Below are 15,882 nucleotides of genomic sequence, written 5' to 3'. Positions count from 1 at the left end.
ACCTATACCCCTGGGGATAATAATACATTATATGCTTATAAAATTTTTTTAAAAAAATTTAAAAAAATAAATACAAAAAATTGTTAAAATGGTAAATTTGATATTAAAAGGGTAAAATTTTGTAATTAAAACATTTTAAGAGATTCTTGTTAAGATCTCTATACATTTGCCTTCCAAGCAAATATGAGAGTCTTAGAATGCAAGACCAATTATCAACCATCTATTACCAACTGAATTTTAAGGCATTGTAGGAATGGAGTTAGAGGTTGAAGGAGGGAAATGGAGAGAATGAGGATTTTGGAGTGTGGAACCCTAAACAAACAGTGCTGCGGAGTATGCAAACTGAGCAATGTGTTGGCAAAAAGTAATTTTGAAGGAGTGTTGATGTCAGAGGCAGAAACAGACTATTGGAAAAATTCATACTCTGCTCCTTCATAATATCCCCTTCAGGACCCCTAATTGTGCATATTTGTAAATAATACTGGTGGGAAGCAGGTAAACTTCCTGTATGCAAACTGAGCACATCTATCCTGGAGGTGTTAATAAGATGGATACAAACATATCACAAAATAGACGCCCTAGAAACTAAATGTAAGTACAATGATTCACAGCAAACAAACACAATTAAAATAAAACATTAAGTGGTATAAAACAGCATGATATTAAAAAAAGGAAAACCACAGAGACATTTCATGACCTTCCTTATTCTAACAATGTCTGTAACATAATATATGCTCAATAAATATTTATTGAAGAAACTGATCTGAAAAATTCTGCAATTCACACACATTATTGCTGATTTTTGAGTCAAATGTTTCTAAAATTCCTTAGCCAATTTTTCTAGCTGAATCTAATTGCAAAATGACAAATTCTTTTTTGTGGCTATTCTAGCCTTCAATAAATAATTATAGCACAAATTTTCAGGGATTAGAAAGTGTTTAATGCATGATAACTCTTAACCAGAGTGGTATTTTCTTAGTGTGAGGTTCTCCCTCTAAGCCTGCCCCTGTGCCACTTCCTGTCTGGGATGACAATTTCCCCCCCTTGGGCCCTACTGCAGGGAGATGCATCAATAAGAGCCCTGGGATTTGTGTATACTTCCCTCCATCATGCCTCTCACTGTGGGCTCCCACAGTGCACAGAAATACACTGCAGAGTCTTCCAGCTGTGAAGCTGAGATGACAAGTTGGATGAAATTTCTTGTCTTCTGGAAATTCAGTGAGTAGCGACCTTCAGTGGCATTTTCCTGGTTGTAAGAATCCTGATGAATATAGGAAAACCATTGCCCCATTGCTGGGCTGCTTGTACCAAAATAGAATATAACGTGGATCACTGGTGTTATATATGCATTCCAGAGTGACAGTCCCCTTCTCCTGCACTAACATTGCTGGTTGGGCTTGAGTTATTTTCTGGGCAATACTGGATTATGAAGGGAAAAAACACAGAATCAGAAACTTCTGGAATATGTGATGTGCCACAACGAACTTCTGTTTTACACACTGTCATCCTTCCTTCCCAAGGCTCCCACAAGATCCTGCCTATCTCTCCTGATTTTAAGTCATAGAGGAGACACGTTCCCACAGGGACCATCCTTACCTAGCCACACAGAAGCCAGGACCACCTTGAGAAGGTTGGAGAGCAACATGTTTGAATTCTCCCACAAGATGAAACATGTCTTCTTCTTCAACTTCAGGACTCGGCACTGTGAGGGGATTCTGGGTGAGGGAAGGATTGTTGGTTACGTGCTACTCTGGCCCCAGAATAGGAAATAGGGGTTTCCTGGTGTAGCAAGTTGTGTGGGTCATGTCATAGTTCTCTATGTCCCAGTGAGAGTCTCACTACCTAAAATTCTTTTTCATGATGCAACTTTGAAAACCTTACATTTGAAAAGAAACATAAGTAAAATTTGTACTGAAATTAGAATTGAGGATTGATGATTTAGCTAGCTATGATATGTTCATTTATTGCATCTATGATAAAAGTGGGTGAATGGCTGGGACGCCTGGGTGGCTCAGTTGGTTAAGCAGCTGCCTTCGGCTCAGGTCATGATCCCGGCGTCCTGGGATCGAGTCCCACATCGGGCTCCTTGCTCCGCAGGGAGCCTGCTTCTCCCTCTGACTCTGCCTTCCACTCTGTCTGCCTGTGCTTGCTCTCGCTCGCTCTCTCTCTGACAAATAAATAAATAAAATCTTTAAAAAAAAAAAAAAAAAAAAAAAAAAAAAAAAAAAAAAAAGTGGGTGAATGGCACTACTGAAAAATTAGACAGGTAGGACTCATTTAGACAGCACATCTTGTAAAATTCAAACTATACAGAGAAAATCAGCATAGCTGTGTTCAAGAATGACACGCAAATTCTTGAAACATTCCATGATTTTTTAAAACTGCTTGTAATGAATTATGTAAACAACATAAGGTGTAAGAATTGTAAAAAAAAAAAAAAAAAAGAAAAGAAAAGAAAAGATGTAAGAATCATGTATGCTCCCAGTATGTTATTTCACCTCAGGTAGAAATAAATCACATGACAAGAAGGCAAAGTATTTAGACATTCACTGTACCTCTGTACCTCTTTCAGTGTACCTATTGTTATGCCAGTGTTCTTCCTCACTACTCATTATCTGTTCAGATGCCTATGTTGAAGCCTAAAGCAGAAAAATCTAATCATTTCTTGTTGAAGAGTTCAGGTTGCAGCTCTCAGACAATAGATCTGTCATCGAGGTCTCCTCCTCACTGTTTAGTTTCCACAGCCCAGCTGTGTTCAGAAAGCTCAGAACAGGTACCAGAATTTGTTCATTAGATTATTAATCCTTTGAGTTTATGTTTTCCCCTAACTTCATTTGAACCACAATAACCTCCCATGCTTTGTATGCTCAGTTCTGAGCACCCAAGGTGACCACTCAGTCTTCTTTTATACCTTCTCTCCTCCAGTACCCTCAACACACGCGCACACAACCACACCTGTGCACACACATGTGTGCACCAATGTGGGCAATGCCATCTCCCTCAATTATCCGAAAATATGAAGTGCTTCCTTTCCCTGACCCTTTCCAAAGCACAGCACAGCTGAGGTGCTTCTACAATAGGCCCAGGTTTCTTTAATCTAGTCTTTCATGCAAGTTCACCCCTATCTACATACAACTCATTTTCTAAATTGGTTAATCATTGTCTGTTGATAGCCCCCTTCATCTTTATCTGTTTGTGGCTTTCTGCCCTTTGGGATGTCTTTACTAAAATTTTTAAGGAGCATTAGAGAGGTGTCTGGGTGGCTCAGCCATTTAAATCTCTGGCTTCAGCTCAGGTAATGATCTCAGGGTCCTAGGATCAAGCCCCTCAGCAGTCTCCTTGCTCAGTGGAGAGTATGTCTCTCCCTTTACCCCTCCCATTACTTATGCTCATGCACTTGTTTTCTCAAATGAATAAATAATCTTTTAAAAAAGATATTCCAAAATCAAGAGATAAATGTTTATTATTAATCTAACGTGGAATTTTTTTTACAGATTTTATTTTTACATAATATATACACCCAACATGGGCCTGAATTTATAACTCTGAGATCCAGAGTCCAATTCAAACCACAGATCCAGTCAGAAACTCCTGATCTTCCATGGTTATCCAAATGTCTGGGAAAACTTTTATTATATACCCTTTGAATTGTTTAAAGCATATTTTCTACATGCCTTTTTACCTACACAGGTGTGAAACATAGTTGTTGAATAAATACAATTCAAAGTCAAGGAAGCCTCTTCTAAGAGGGTCGGTTGGCCTTCCTCTGGGTCACTGAATTTCTATGAGTTTGTCCTGGTGAAAAAGAAAAGAGACTTGTGTCACCTTGGGCATAAAGCTCTTGGATAAAATTATAGTTAAAAGTTTTGCTGACACAATAGATAAAAGGATCCAAGTTTTAAAAGGCATTTTACTTACCAAGCATTAAGAGTATCACAGTCATGAAGCCTGGAGAAAACTTCATATCTGGAGTGTTACCTAAATAATGTCTTCCATTCTTAACATGAAAAAATGTTGGAGTGACAGAAAAAATGATCAATGGAAGCCCACATTTCACTGTGATTGTCGTAGGAAGCTGCACCCGCTGGTGGACAGAGACTGAAACGCGTGCATGTTGGCCAGAATCCTTTCCAAGTCAGCCATCTGTTTCATCCCTGACTTCATGAGGCATATGTCAGTCTTCAGGTGGCCCTTGGAAATCTGAACAACAGCAATCCTGACTTCTCAGGTCAGTTTTGTTCTTAAGACACTACCTGATATGGGAATTCTTTAACACACATCCTGGGCATTTCTGTAGCAGGAGGATAGTAATCTTCCGAAACATTCTACTACCGTACTTTATATTTTCATGTATCCATGTGGGCCAGCCTATAACCTACTGCCTGGCAGAAAAGAGGTTGGGGTTGAATACAGAAAAAGTAATAAGAAGTCAAGTCATTGCTGAGTCTCTTTTCAACACTGTGTCCCAATATTTAGAACTATGACTGTCATTTTTTTAAGCATTCATTAATATTTGTTAAATTAAACAAATGAACAAATGGTCTTTACTTGAAATACAGCATTTATGTAGTTCTAAAATAATACCAATTGTAAGGAATATTATCTTTTTAATAAAAGCATTTTAGAGGAAACACCACAGTATTTTATAGTCAAATATTCCTAAATTTCAGAATCATTAAAAAATTAAAAATAGGAATTCTAAATAGAAGAATCATGATGCATGAAGTTTTCAAATCCCTGTAGAATGATCTGAGATTCTTATTTTATGTTCTCACTGTTTCGTTGACTCCAACATCAGGTGACAAGTCTATGTGAATCAGGCAGCAAATACTAATGTTATCCTCTTTTTTAAAAATTTATTTTTATTTTCAGCATAACAGTATTCATTATTTTTGCACCACACCCAGTGCTCCATGCAATCCGTGCCCTCTATAAAACCCACCACCTGATACCCCGACTTCCCACCCCCTAATGCTATCCTCTTAACAGGTTTTACCCTCAAGGATGCTAATCATTACCATGCATCTGTCATATTTTGTTGCTAGCATTCAATTTTAAAAAATTGCCCCAAAAGGTAAGAAATCAAGTTTATCAGGATAAAGATCTAGTCAGGGACACATCTTTTATAAAGCCCTGTAACAGTTATCTTTAGATGCATAGATGGAAGTTTAGTTAAAGGAGCTAATCAATGGAGAGCATTCTACACTGATTCATATCAAGTAGCTTCATGAGCCCAGAGCCAACATGGAAATGCTTTCCCAGATGCAGAGTGAAGTAAGAAACTCAAGACTGTGTTCAGGTTCATGTATCACTTCCCTTTCTCTCCACCTTCTAAATCACATTGTCAGAACCTGCCACAAAACTATGCTAGAAAGCATAGTCTATGGACTCTGAAAAACAATCTGAGGGGTTTGAATTGGCGGGTGGGTTGGAGGTTGGGGTACCAGGTGGTGGGTATTATAGAGGGCACGGATTGCATGGAGCACTGGGTGTGGTGCAAAAATAATGAATACTGTTATGCTGAAAATAAAAAATAAATTAAAAAAAAACTATGCTAGAAAGGAATATGGGACCAGCCACTATAAATTTGTATTCAGATATGCAGGGACAATCCCAAAGAGGTGGGGTGATGCTGGTTGAAAATAAATAGGGGGCAAATAGGGGCTTGGTTTGTTGGTCTTCAGGTCCTTCGTTTTGACTGGGGTCATGATTTCAGGGTAGTTGGATCAAGCCCTACATGGGGCTCCTAGCTCATAAGCGGTCTGATCAAGATTCTCTCCCTCTTCATCTCTCTCCACCTCTCCCCCTAGTCTTATTGCACACTCTCTTTCTCTCTCTTTCACACTCAAATAAATAAATAAATAAAATCTTTTTTAAAAAAAGAAAGAAACAGTACCACGTGGATGCAGAAATTCATTATCTATAACTTAAAAAAATACTTTCAGGCCAATTAATGCCTATAGGAGAAATATTTTGTATTTGGGATCATACAAAAAGACTGGTACAACATTGAGGGAAGGTATCACATAGTAAATTTGGATATTTAATGGTTATTATAATGCATAATTTACATAAAAATAAACTGTACCAAATAAAAATAAACAATTTTATAAGGTTTGACGTATGTATGTATTGGAAAGTCCTCACCACATTGGAGATAATGAACATAAGCACCACCCCAAATGTCATGTCTCTTTGTAATCCTTCTCTCAACCCTCACCACTCTCATTTCCAGGAAATGCTTCTGCCATGAATTAGTCGCATATTTTAAAGTTTTGTATAAATTTTGCACAAATTGTACTCTTTCATCTGGCTTTTTCTCAACATAATTGTTTTGAGAGACTTCATTGGTTGCAATTATCAGGAGTTTGTTTCTTTCTGTTGCTGTGGTGTATCCCATCATGTGCGTATAAAACAATTTGTCTATTCACATGTTGCTGACCATATCCATTAGTTCCACGGGGCTGTTATAAATAAAGCTGCTGTGAATGTTTGTGTATAAGGTTTTTTATAGACATATGATTTCATTTTTCTTGGTCCATATTTGAGAATAAAATGGCTGGATGATACGGTAGGTGTACATTTGACATGTTAAACCAATTTTTCCTATTAGCTGTTTCACAGATTCCCTTGAGTTTTCTGCTCAGAAAATTATGATGCTATTAATAAAGATAAGTTCCTATGACCCTGCAATTGCACTACTGGGTATTTACCCCAAAGATACAGATGTAGTAAAAAGAAGGACCATCTGTACCCTAGTGTTTATAGTAGCAATGGCCACGGTCGTCAAACTGTGGAAAGAACAAAGATGCCCTTCAACGAATGAGTGGATAAGGAAGATGTGGTCCATATACACTACGGAGTATTATGCCTCCATCAGAAAGGATGAATACCCAACTTTTGTAGCAACATGGACAGGACTGGAAGCGATTATGCTGAGTGAAATAAGTCAAGCAGAGAGAGTCAATTATCATATGGTTTCAAAGGCAACTGTTTACAAAGAAATGGGAAAAGGTTCCATGTTCATGGACTGGAAGAACAAATGTTGTTAAAATGTCTACATTTACTAGAGCAAGCTATACATTCAATGCAATCTCTAACAAAATACAATCAACATTTTCACAGAGCTGGAATAAACAATCCTAAAATTTGTATGGAACCAGAGAAGACCTGTAATAGCTTAAAAAAAAGTTGAAAAAGAAAACCAAAACTGGGGACATCAAAACTCCCAACCTCAAGCTCTATTAAAAAGCTGTAATCATAAAGACAGTATGGTACTGGCAAAAAAAGCAGACAATTAGATCAGTGGAACAGAAGAGAGAACCCAGAAATAGGTCCTCAACTCAATGGTCAACTAATCTTCAACAAACAAGGAAAGAATGTCCATTGGAAAAAAGACAGCCTTTCAACAAATGGTGTTGGGAAAATTGGACAACTACATTCAGAAGAATGAAACTGGACTATTTCCTTACACTACACACAAAAATAGACTCAACATGGATGAAAAACCTAAATGTGAGCCAGGAATCCATCAAAATCCTTGAGGAGAACACAGGCAGCAACCTCTTTGACCTCAATCCAGAAAATTCTAGCAGACATGTCTCTAAAAGCAAGGGAAGCAAGACTGAAAATGAACTATTGGGACTTCATCAAGATCAAAAGCTTTTGCACAGTGAAGGAAACAGTCAAAAAAACCAAAAGACAAGCTACAGAATGGGGGAAGATTTTTGCAAATGACATATTAGATAAAGAGTTAGTATCCAAAATCTATAAAGAATTTATCAAACACAACACCCAAGATTATATAATCCAGTCAAGAAATGGCCAGGACACATGAATAGAAATTTGTCCAAAGAAGACATACAAATGGACAGCAGACACTGAAAAAAATGCTCACCATCACTCAGCATCAGGGAAATACAAATCAAAACCATAATGAGATACCACCTCACACCAATCAGAATGGCTAAAATTAACAAGTCAGGAAATGACAGATGTTAGCAAAGGTGCAGAGAAAGGGGAACCCTCCTACACTGCTGGTAGGAATGCAAGCTGGTGCAGCCACTCTGGAAAACAGAGATTCCTCAAAATTTGAAAATAGTGCTACCCTATGACCCAGCCATTGCACTAGTAGGTATTACCCCAAAGATACAAATGTAGTGATCTGAAGGGACACCTGCAACTCAATGTTTATAGCAGCAATGTCCACAATAGGCAAACTATGGAAAGAACCTAGATGTCCATCAACAGATGAATGGATAAAGAAGATGTGGTATATATATGCAATGGAATACTATGCAGCCATCAAAAAAGTGAAAGCTTGCATATGCAATGATGTGGATGGACCTTTTCAGGTTATTTTTATCTCTTACCACTTTAATCATAAAATATTATGTGTTTTTGATTATTCTGATTTTGTTCTCTTACTAATAAAATAACTTGCATGTGTATGGCCTTTATTTGACGTAATACCCACCCTATTGCTATAGCTCAACTCTGCACAGACATTGCGAATGCTGCAAGTGTAAGAATTTTTGGATGTGTTATTTCATATCAACCCATGGAAAAGCCAAATAATAATCATACTCTAATTGGTATGGCTAGAATGAACCTTCATTAATGAGAGCTGAAGCAAATAATCCTAGAACTTGTATGGAATCAGAAGAGACCCTGAATCGCTAAAAAATGTTGAAAAACAAAAATAAAACTGGGGGCATCACGTTACCTGATTTCAAGCTTTACTACAAAGCTGTGATCACCAAGACAGCATGGTACTGGCATAAAAACAGACACAGAGACCAGTGGAAGAGTAGAGAGCCCAGATATGGACCCTCAACTCCATGGTCAAATAATCTTTGACAAAACAGGAAAAAATATACAGTGGAAAAAAGACAGTCTCTTCAATAAATGGTGTGGGGAAAACTGGACAGCTATATGTAGAAGAATGAAACTCGATCATTCTCTTACACCGTACACAAAGATCAACTCAAAATGGATAAAAGACCTCACCGTGAGACAGGAATCCATCAGAATCGTAGAGGAGAACATAGGCAGTAACCTCTTCGATATCAGCAACAGCAACTTCTTTCAAGGTATGTCTCCAAAGGCAAAGGAAACAAAAGCAAAAATGAATTTTTGGGACTTCATCATAATCAAAACCTTCTGCACAGCAAAGGAAACAGTCAACAAAACAAAGGTATGCTCCCACAGAATGGGAGAAGATATTTGCAAATGACAGTACAGACAAAAGGTTGATATCCAGGATCTATAAAGAACTCCTCAAACTCAATGCACACAAAACAGATAATCATGTTAAAAAATGAGCAGAAGATTTGAACAGAGACTTCTCCAATGAAGACATACAAATGGCTATCAGACACATGAAAAAATGTTCATCATCACCAGCCATCAGGGAGATTCAAATTAAAACCACATTGTGATTTGGTGAGTGCTGTGAAGTGTGTAAACCTGGTGATTCACAGACCTGGGGATAAAAATATATGTATATAAAAAATATATGTTTATAAAAAATAAAAAATAAAAAAATAAAAAAAAAAATAAAAAAAAAAAAAAACCACATTGAGATACCACCTTAGACCAGTTAGAATGGCCAAAATTAGCAAGACAGGAAACAACATGTGTTGGAGAGGATGTGGAGAAAGGGAACCCTCTTCCACTGTTGGTGGGAATGCAAGTTGATGCAGCCACTTTGGAAAACAGAGTGGAGATTCCTCAAGAAATTAAAAATAGAGCTTCCCTGCCATTGCACTACTGGGTATTTACCCCAAAGATACAGATGTAGTGAAAAGAAGGGCCATCTGTACCCCAATGTTTATAGCAGCAATCGCCACGGTCACCAAACTGTGGAAAGAACCAAGATGCCCTTCAATGGACGAATGGATAAGGAAGATGTGGTCCATATACACTATGGAGTATTATGCCTCCATCAGAAAGGATGAATACCCAACTTTTGTAGCAACATGGACGGGACTGGAAGAGATTATGCTGAGTGAAATAAGTCAAGCAGAGAGAGTCGATTATCATATGGTTTCACTTATTTGTGGAGCATAACAAATAGCATGGAGGACAAGGGGAGATGGAGAGGAGAAGGAAGTTGAGAGAAATTGGAAGGGGAGGTGAACCATGAGAGACTACGGACTCTGAAAAATAATCTGAGGATTTTGAAGGGGTGGGAGGTGAGAGGTTGAGGGAACCAGGTGGTGAGTGTTAGAGAGGACACGGATTGCATGTAGTACTGGGTGTGGTGCAAAAACAATGAATACTGTTACGCTGAAAAGAAATAAAAAATTTAAAAATTTAAAAAAATGTGAGGAAGTATCTATTGATAAAAATTTAGAATGGAGTTTGTATACAGAACTTGTATACAGAACATGACTCCATTTGATTATATGAGATGATCCAAACTTCAACACCAGTTCTGCATTATCAATTGCCAAATGTATTTAGTAGAACTATAAATCAACTGTCTAAAGGAATTCAAACACTTGAAGTGATGAACTATTCTTATGAAAGTAACTTCAACATTCAAAACCTCAGGGGTAAGAAGCACTGAGACTGGTGACAGGGGTGAGGTCTTACATGTGCCCTGTGGCATATGCTTCCTCCCACCAAGACACGCAGTACTCAAAAGATTATGGTTTGTATGCTCCCATCATTATGACATTTTTAAAAACACAAAATAAGAACAGACCAATGTTTGCAAGGAATGGGGAATATGGAAGCGTGAGATGGCGTTAGATTAGTTCAAGGGACTTTTGGGGAGCAATGATATATTCTGTATCATAATCTTGTATATTACATGATCTATACAATGTTAAATTCAAACTTCACAGAACTGCACAGAAAAAATAGTCCATTTTTCCTAATAATTATTTTAAAATAAAAAATTCAAACACTGAGATCAAAATGACAAAATAGAAATTTTCTACCATCTCCACTCCTCCCCAAAACCACTGATTTTCAATGTCATACATTAAACTAAAAAGAGTACCTATAAAAAAGTCCAGCAGAGAACACATAGCACACTGTGGAAAAACAACAACAACAACAACAACAAATATAATTTTGACAGATTAAGGATGGCATGAAGAACTGTTTCACTTTACCTTCTTCACCCCTGTGCATTGCACAGTTCCCAACCAAGAGAACCTTCCAGCCTGTGATTTCCCTGTAGAGGGAAGTGAGAACATGTGAGTGAACACATGCCCCTCCAGGTCTGGAGGATGCTCCCAAAGAGGAACCTCTTTCTAGCCCCATCCAGAACACTGAGATGTACTGCTCACTGGGGAGTGGGGGTGCTCCCAGCAGAACAGCACCCAGGGCTCTTGCAGGGCAGTAAAAAAACATGGACCCTACAAACCATAGCACAGCCTCCATTAGGAATCTGCCCATGACCCACTGGGAGACCCCCACAAATGGTCCATGAGCACACACAACACTCAGTCCCTCACCCGCACATCATCCCACCCTGTGGCCTCCTACCAGTGCACACAGGATGACAAGAGCAGTGAGCTTTTGTAAGCAGCTAGTGAGCTTGCACAGAGACAACCCCACTCTCCCGGATTGGGAGAAATCACACAAATTCAGTCAGCACTGTCCTAGAGAAAGCAAATAAAAGGGAGACTCTCAGCAGCCAGTTTGGCTTCACGAGATCAAGAGAAGGCCTAAAAGTTTGCACTACCTTGTCCCAGGATGTAGGAAACAAATATACCAAACATGATGAAGGTTTAAACTGGAATGTGTCTGGATCTGAGACTCAGTGCACACTCGGGCTAAAACACTTGTTTTCTTCCACTGCATCAGTTATCACCTCAGTATGACCAAGCATTCAAACCTGTAGGAACTGCACCCTCTGTCTTGCTTCTAATTGATTTAAGAGGAAACAAATGAATAATATAGAAGCATGCTTCCTTCTGACTCCATTATCAGGCTTGGAGGAAAGGCAACCATCAGGAGTAGTCTTCTTCCACTGCATAGGAGCTGGCAGTATAAGGAGGGAAAGAATCAAGCCCATTGACATGTTGGGCTACAGTTCTAACTTCCTTTGGTCAGATGTGATAAGCTGATTTTAATCTGGGGGCTTCTTCAGGAAGACAAAGCCATTAACCAAATACCTAGCAACCATACTCAGCTAAGAGGAACCACTGTCATTCTATTTATTATATCCATCTGAACAATTATAACATCCACCCTAACAATTGTATCCATCATTATTTAGGAAGACTTGGAGGGACCTTGGAAGGAGCCTATTACCATTGAGCAGGGGTGGGAAAATGAGGGAATTAAATATTTACTCCATTTGCTTCATTCCATTGATTTCTCTGCAGCACTAGGGAAATATTTTTTAAAATAAATGTTGTGGTTCATAATATTATATCAGTCAAACATGAACATGGAGGGGGGTTGGTAGCACATCATCTCTACATTAGCCATTAGTCCAAATACCTTTGTGCAATCTACTAGTAATAGTAAGGTGGCTGACACATGCATACAAAAGTTTTCCCATATACCTCAGAAAGAAGAGTTTTTATTATGATAACAAAAAATTACAAGTCCAAGAATAAATTAATCTTTTTTTGTGCAATTATTTATTTTCAGCATAACAGTATCATTATTTTTTCACCACACCCAGTGCTCCATGCAATCCGTGCCCTCTATAATACCCACCACCTGGTACCCTGACCTCCCACCCCCCTGCCACTTCAAACCCCTCAGATTGTTTTTCAGAGTCCATAGTCTCTCATGAGTCACCTCCCCTTCCAATTTGCCCCAACCCCCTTCTCTCTAACTCCCCATGTCCTCCATGCTTTTTGTTATGCTCCACAAATAAGTGAAACCATATGATAATTAACTCTCTGCTTGACTTCTTTCACTCAGCATAATCTCTTCCAGTCCCATCCATGTTGCTACAAAAGTTGGGTATTCGTCCTTTCTGATAGAGGCATAATACTCCATAGTGTATATGGACCACATCTTCCTTATCCATTCGTCCATTGAAGGGCATCTTGGTTCTTTCCACAGTTTGGTGATCGTGGCGATTGCTGCTATAAACATTGGGGTACAGATGGCCCTTCTTTTCACTACATCTGTATCTTTGGGGTAAATAACCAGTAGTGCAATGGCAGGGAAGCTCTATTTTTAATTTCTTGAGGAATCTCCACTCTGTTTTCCAAAGTGGCTGCACCAACTTGCATTCCCACCAACAGTGTAAGAGGGTTCCCCTTTCTCCAAATCCTCTCCAACACATGCTGTTTCCTGTCTTGCTAATTTTGGCCATTCTAACTGGTGTGAGGTGATATCTCAATGTGGTTTTAATTTGAATCTCCCTGATGGCTGGTGATGATGAACATTTTTTCATGTGTCTGATAGCCATTTGTATGTCTTTATTAGAGAAGTGTCTGTCCATATCTTCTGCCCATGTTTTGATATGATTGTCTGTTTTGTGTGTGCAGAGTTTGAGGAGTTCATTATAGATCCTGGGTATCAACCTTTTGTCTGTACTGTCATTTGCAAATATCTTCTCCCATTCTGTGGGTTGCCTCTTTGTTTTGTTGACTGTTTCCTTTGCTGTGCAGAAGCTTTTGATTTTGATGAAGTCCCAAAAATTCATCTTCGCTTTTGTTTCCTTTGCCTTTGGAGACATATCTTGAAAGAAGTTGCTGTGGCTGATATCGAAGAGATTACTCCGTTCCTGATTAAAACGCTTCAAAGTATAGGGATAGAGGGAACATTCTTGAACTTCATCAAATCTATCTATGAAAGACCCACAGCAAATATCATCCTCAATGGGAAAAAGCTTGCGTCCTTCCCGTTGAGATCAGGAACACAACAAGGATGCCCACTCTCACCACTCTTGTTCAACATAGTATTAGAAGTCCTAGCAACAGCAATCAGACAACAAAGGGAAATAAAAGTTATCCAAATTGGTAATGAAGAAGTCAACCTCTCTCTCTCTGCAGATGACATGATTCTTTATATGGAAAACCCAAAAGACTCTACCCCCAAACTACTAGAACTCATACAACAATTCAGCAACGTGGCAGGATACAAAGTCAATGTACAGAAATCAGTGGCTTTCTTATACACTAACAATGAAAATACAGAAAGGGAAATTAGAGAATCGATTCCATTTACTATAGCACCAAGAACCATAAGATACCTGGGAATAAACCTAAACAAAGAGGAAAAGGATCTGTACTCAAGGAACTACAGAACACTCATGAAAGAAATTGAAGAAGACACAAAAAGATGGAAGACCATTCCATGCTCTTGGATCAAAAGAATAAACATTGTTAAAATGTCTATACTGCCTTGAGCACTCTATACTTTTAATGCTATTCTGATCAAAATTCCACCGGTATTCTTCAAAGAGCTGGAGCAAATCATCCTAAAATTTGTATGGAATCAGAAGAGATCCCGAATCGCTAAGGAAATGTTGAAAAACAGAAATAAAACTGGGGACATCACGTTACCTGATTTCAAGCTTTACTACAAAGCTGTGATCACCAAGACAGCATGGTACTGGCATAAAAACAGACACACAGACCAGTGGAAGAGTAGAGAGCCCAGATATGGACCTTCAACTCTATGGTCAAATAATCTTCGACAAAACAGGAAAAAATATACAGTGGAAAAAAGACAGTCTCTTCATAAATGGTGCTGGGAAAACTGGGCAGCTATATGTAGAAGAATGAAACTCGACCATTCTCTTACACTGTACACAAAGATCAACTCAAAATGGATAAAAGACCTTAACGTGAGACAGGAATCCATCAGAATCCTAGAGGAGAACATAGGCAATAATCTCTTTGAATAATCTTCTAACAGCAGAGCATCATTAAGAAAGAGAGACATAAAAATGGAATGAAGCAGTATGTTCTCAATCAAATAATCACACACACACTTTAAGGATCTTTATTTTTCACAAATCAATTTATAAATATAATTCAAACAGAAAGCTTAAATTAAAATAAGTCAGTAACAGAATTATCTCTTCTTTCGTTCTTTAGCATCCTCAGATAACCAATTATGTGGGAAAGGTTGTGCTAGGCACTGCAAAGATAGACCAGAATGAGATATAAAATTCTGTTTTCTAAATTCTATGAGAGAATTACTGCAACAGATAAGAACAGAATTTGTAAATGAGAATATTTTTCTGAGATTGATCTGAAGGTCACAATGTCAAATGACTCTCTTTCTTAATTTCCCTCAAACACACAAATAATACACACCATCCCTGAGCTCCTACGGAAATCTCATAACACAATTTCTGAACAGGAAAGTGATGAAGACACATGAAATGGCTGTGATATTTTGCCCCGAGTAGAGAAGAACAAAATGAAAATGCAACTGTAAAATAATTAAAATATCTCACAGATCTACTGTAAGACACAGATTAAATGAAAACAAAAAATAAAATTAAAACAAGAGAGATGATTGAGGTAATGACTTGATGAAGTGAGGAATACTCAAATCAAAACACATGAGGTGAAAAAAATCATGATCCTGATTATAATAAGAATTTTTGAGACTGAAAGGAATATTAGCAATATTACATGATTACAGAATTGTGACATTTATATTTGCATCTTAAATCTTTCTATATTTAGCATGCAATGTCTTAGAATCAGAAAATCATAATAGCTCCTTATGGAACACAATATTTAAGTGATCACCAATAATAAGAACTGTGAAACTGATACTGACGAGTTATTTATAGGAGAGGAATCTCAATAGCAAATGTAGAGTTCCTCAATGCCTGAATTTCAAAAATTAAATGTTACTAAATCCACAAGAATCCATTAAGCACTACCCATCCAACAAAGTGCTCTAACCCTTTTTGGGTTAACTCCATCATAATAG

General features: G+C 38.0%; 1 non-coding gene across 1 annotated transcript; it reads left to right on the top strand.

Moving 5' to 3' along the window:
- Positions 1-2,269: 2,269 nt before the first annotated feature.
- LOC131837437 (U6 spliceosomal RNA) lies at positions 2,270-2,375 on the top strand. Its single transcript, XR_009356046.1, has one exon. It is a non-coding gene; the product is annotated as a U6 spliceosomal RNA (small nuclear RNA).
- The last annotated feature ends 13,507 nt before the right edge of the window (positions 2,376-15,882 follow it).

This window comes from Mustela lutreola, chromosome 7 (assembly GCF_030435805.1).
Source record: "Mustela lutreola isolate mMusLut2 chromosome 7, mMusLut2.pri, whole genome shotgun sequence".
Taxonomy (NCBI): domain Eukaryota; kingdom Metazoa; phylum Chordata; class Mammalia; order Carnivora; family Mustelidae; genus Mustela; species Mustela lutreola.
The sequence above is the reverse complement of the archived record's forward strand: the minus strand, read 5'-3'. Positions and strand labels throughout refer to the sequence as shown.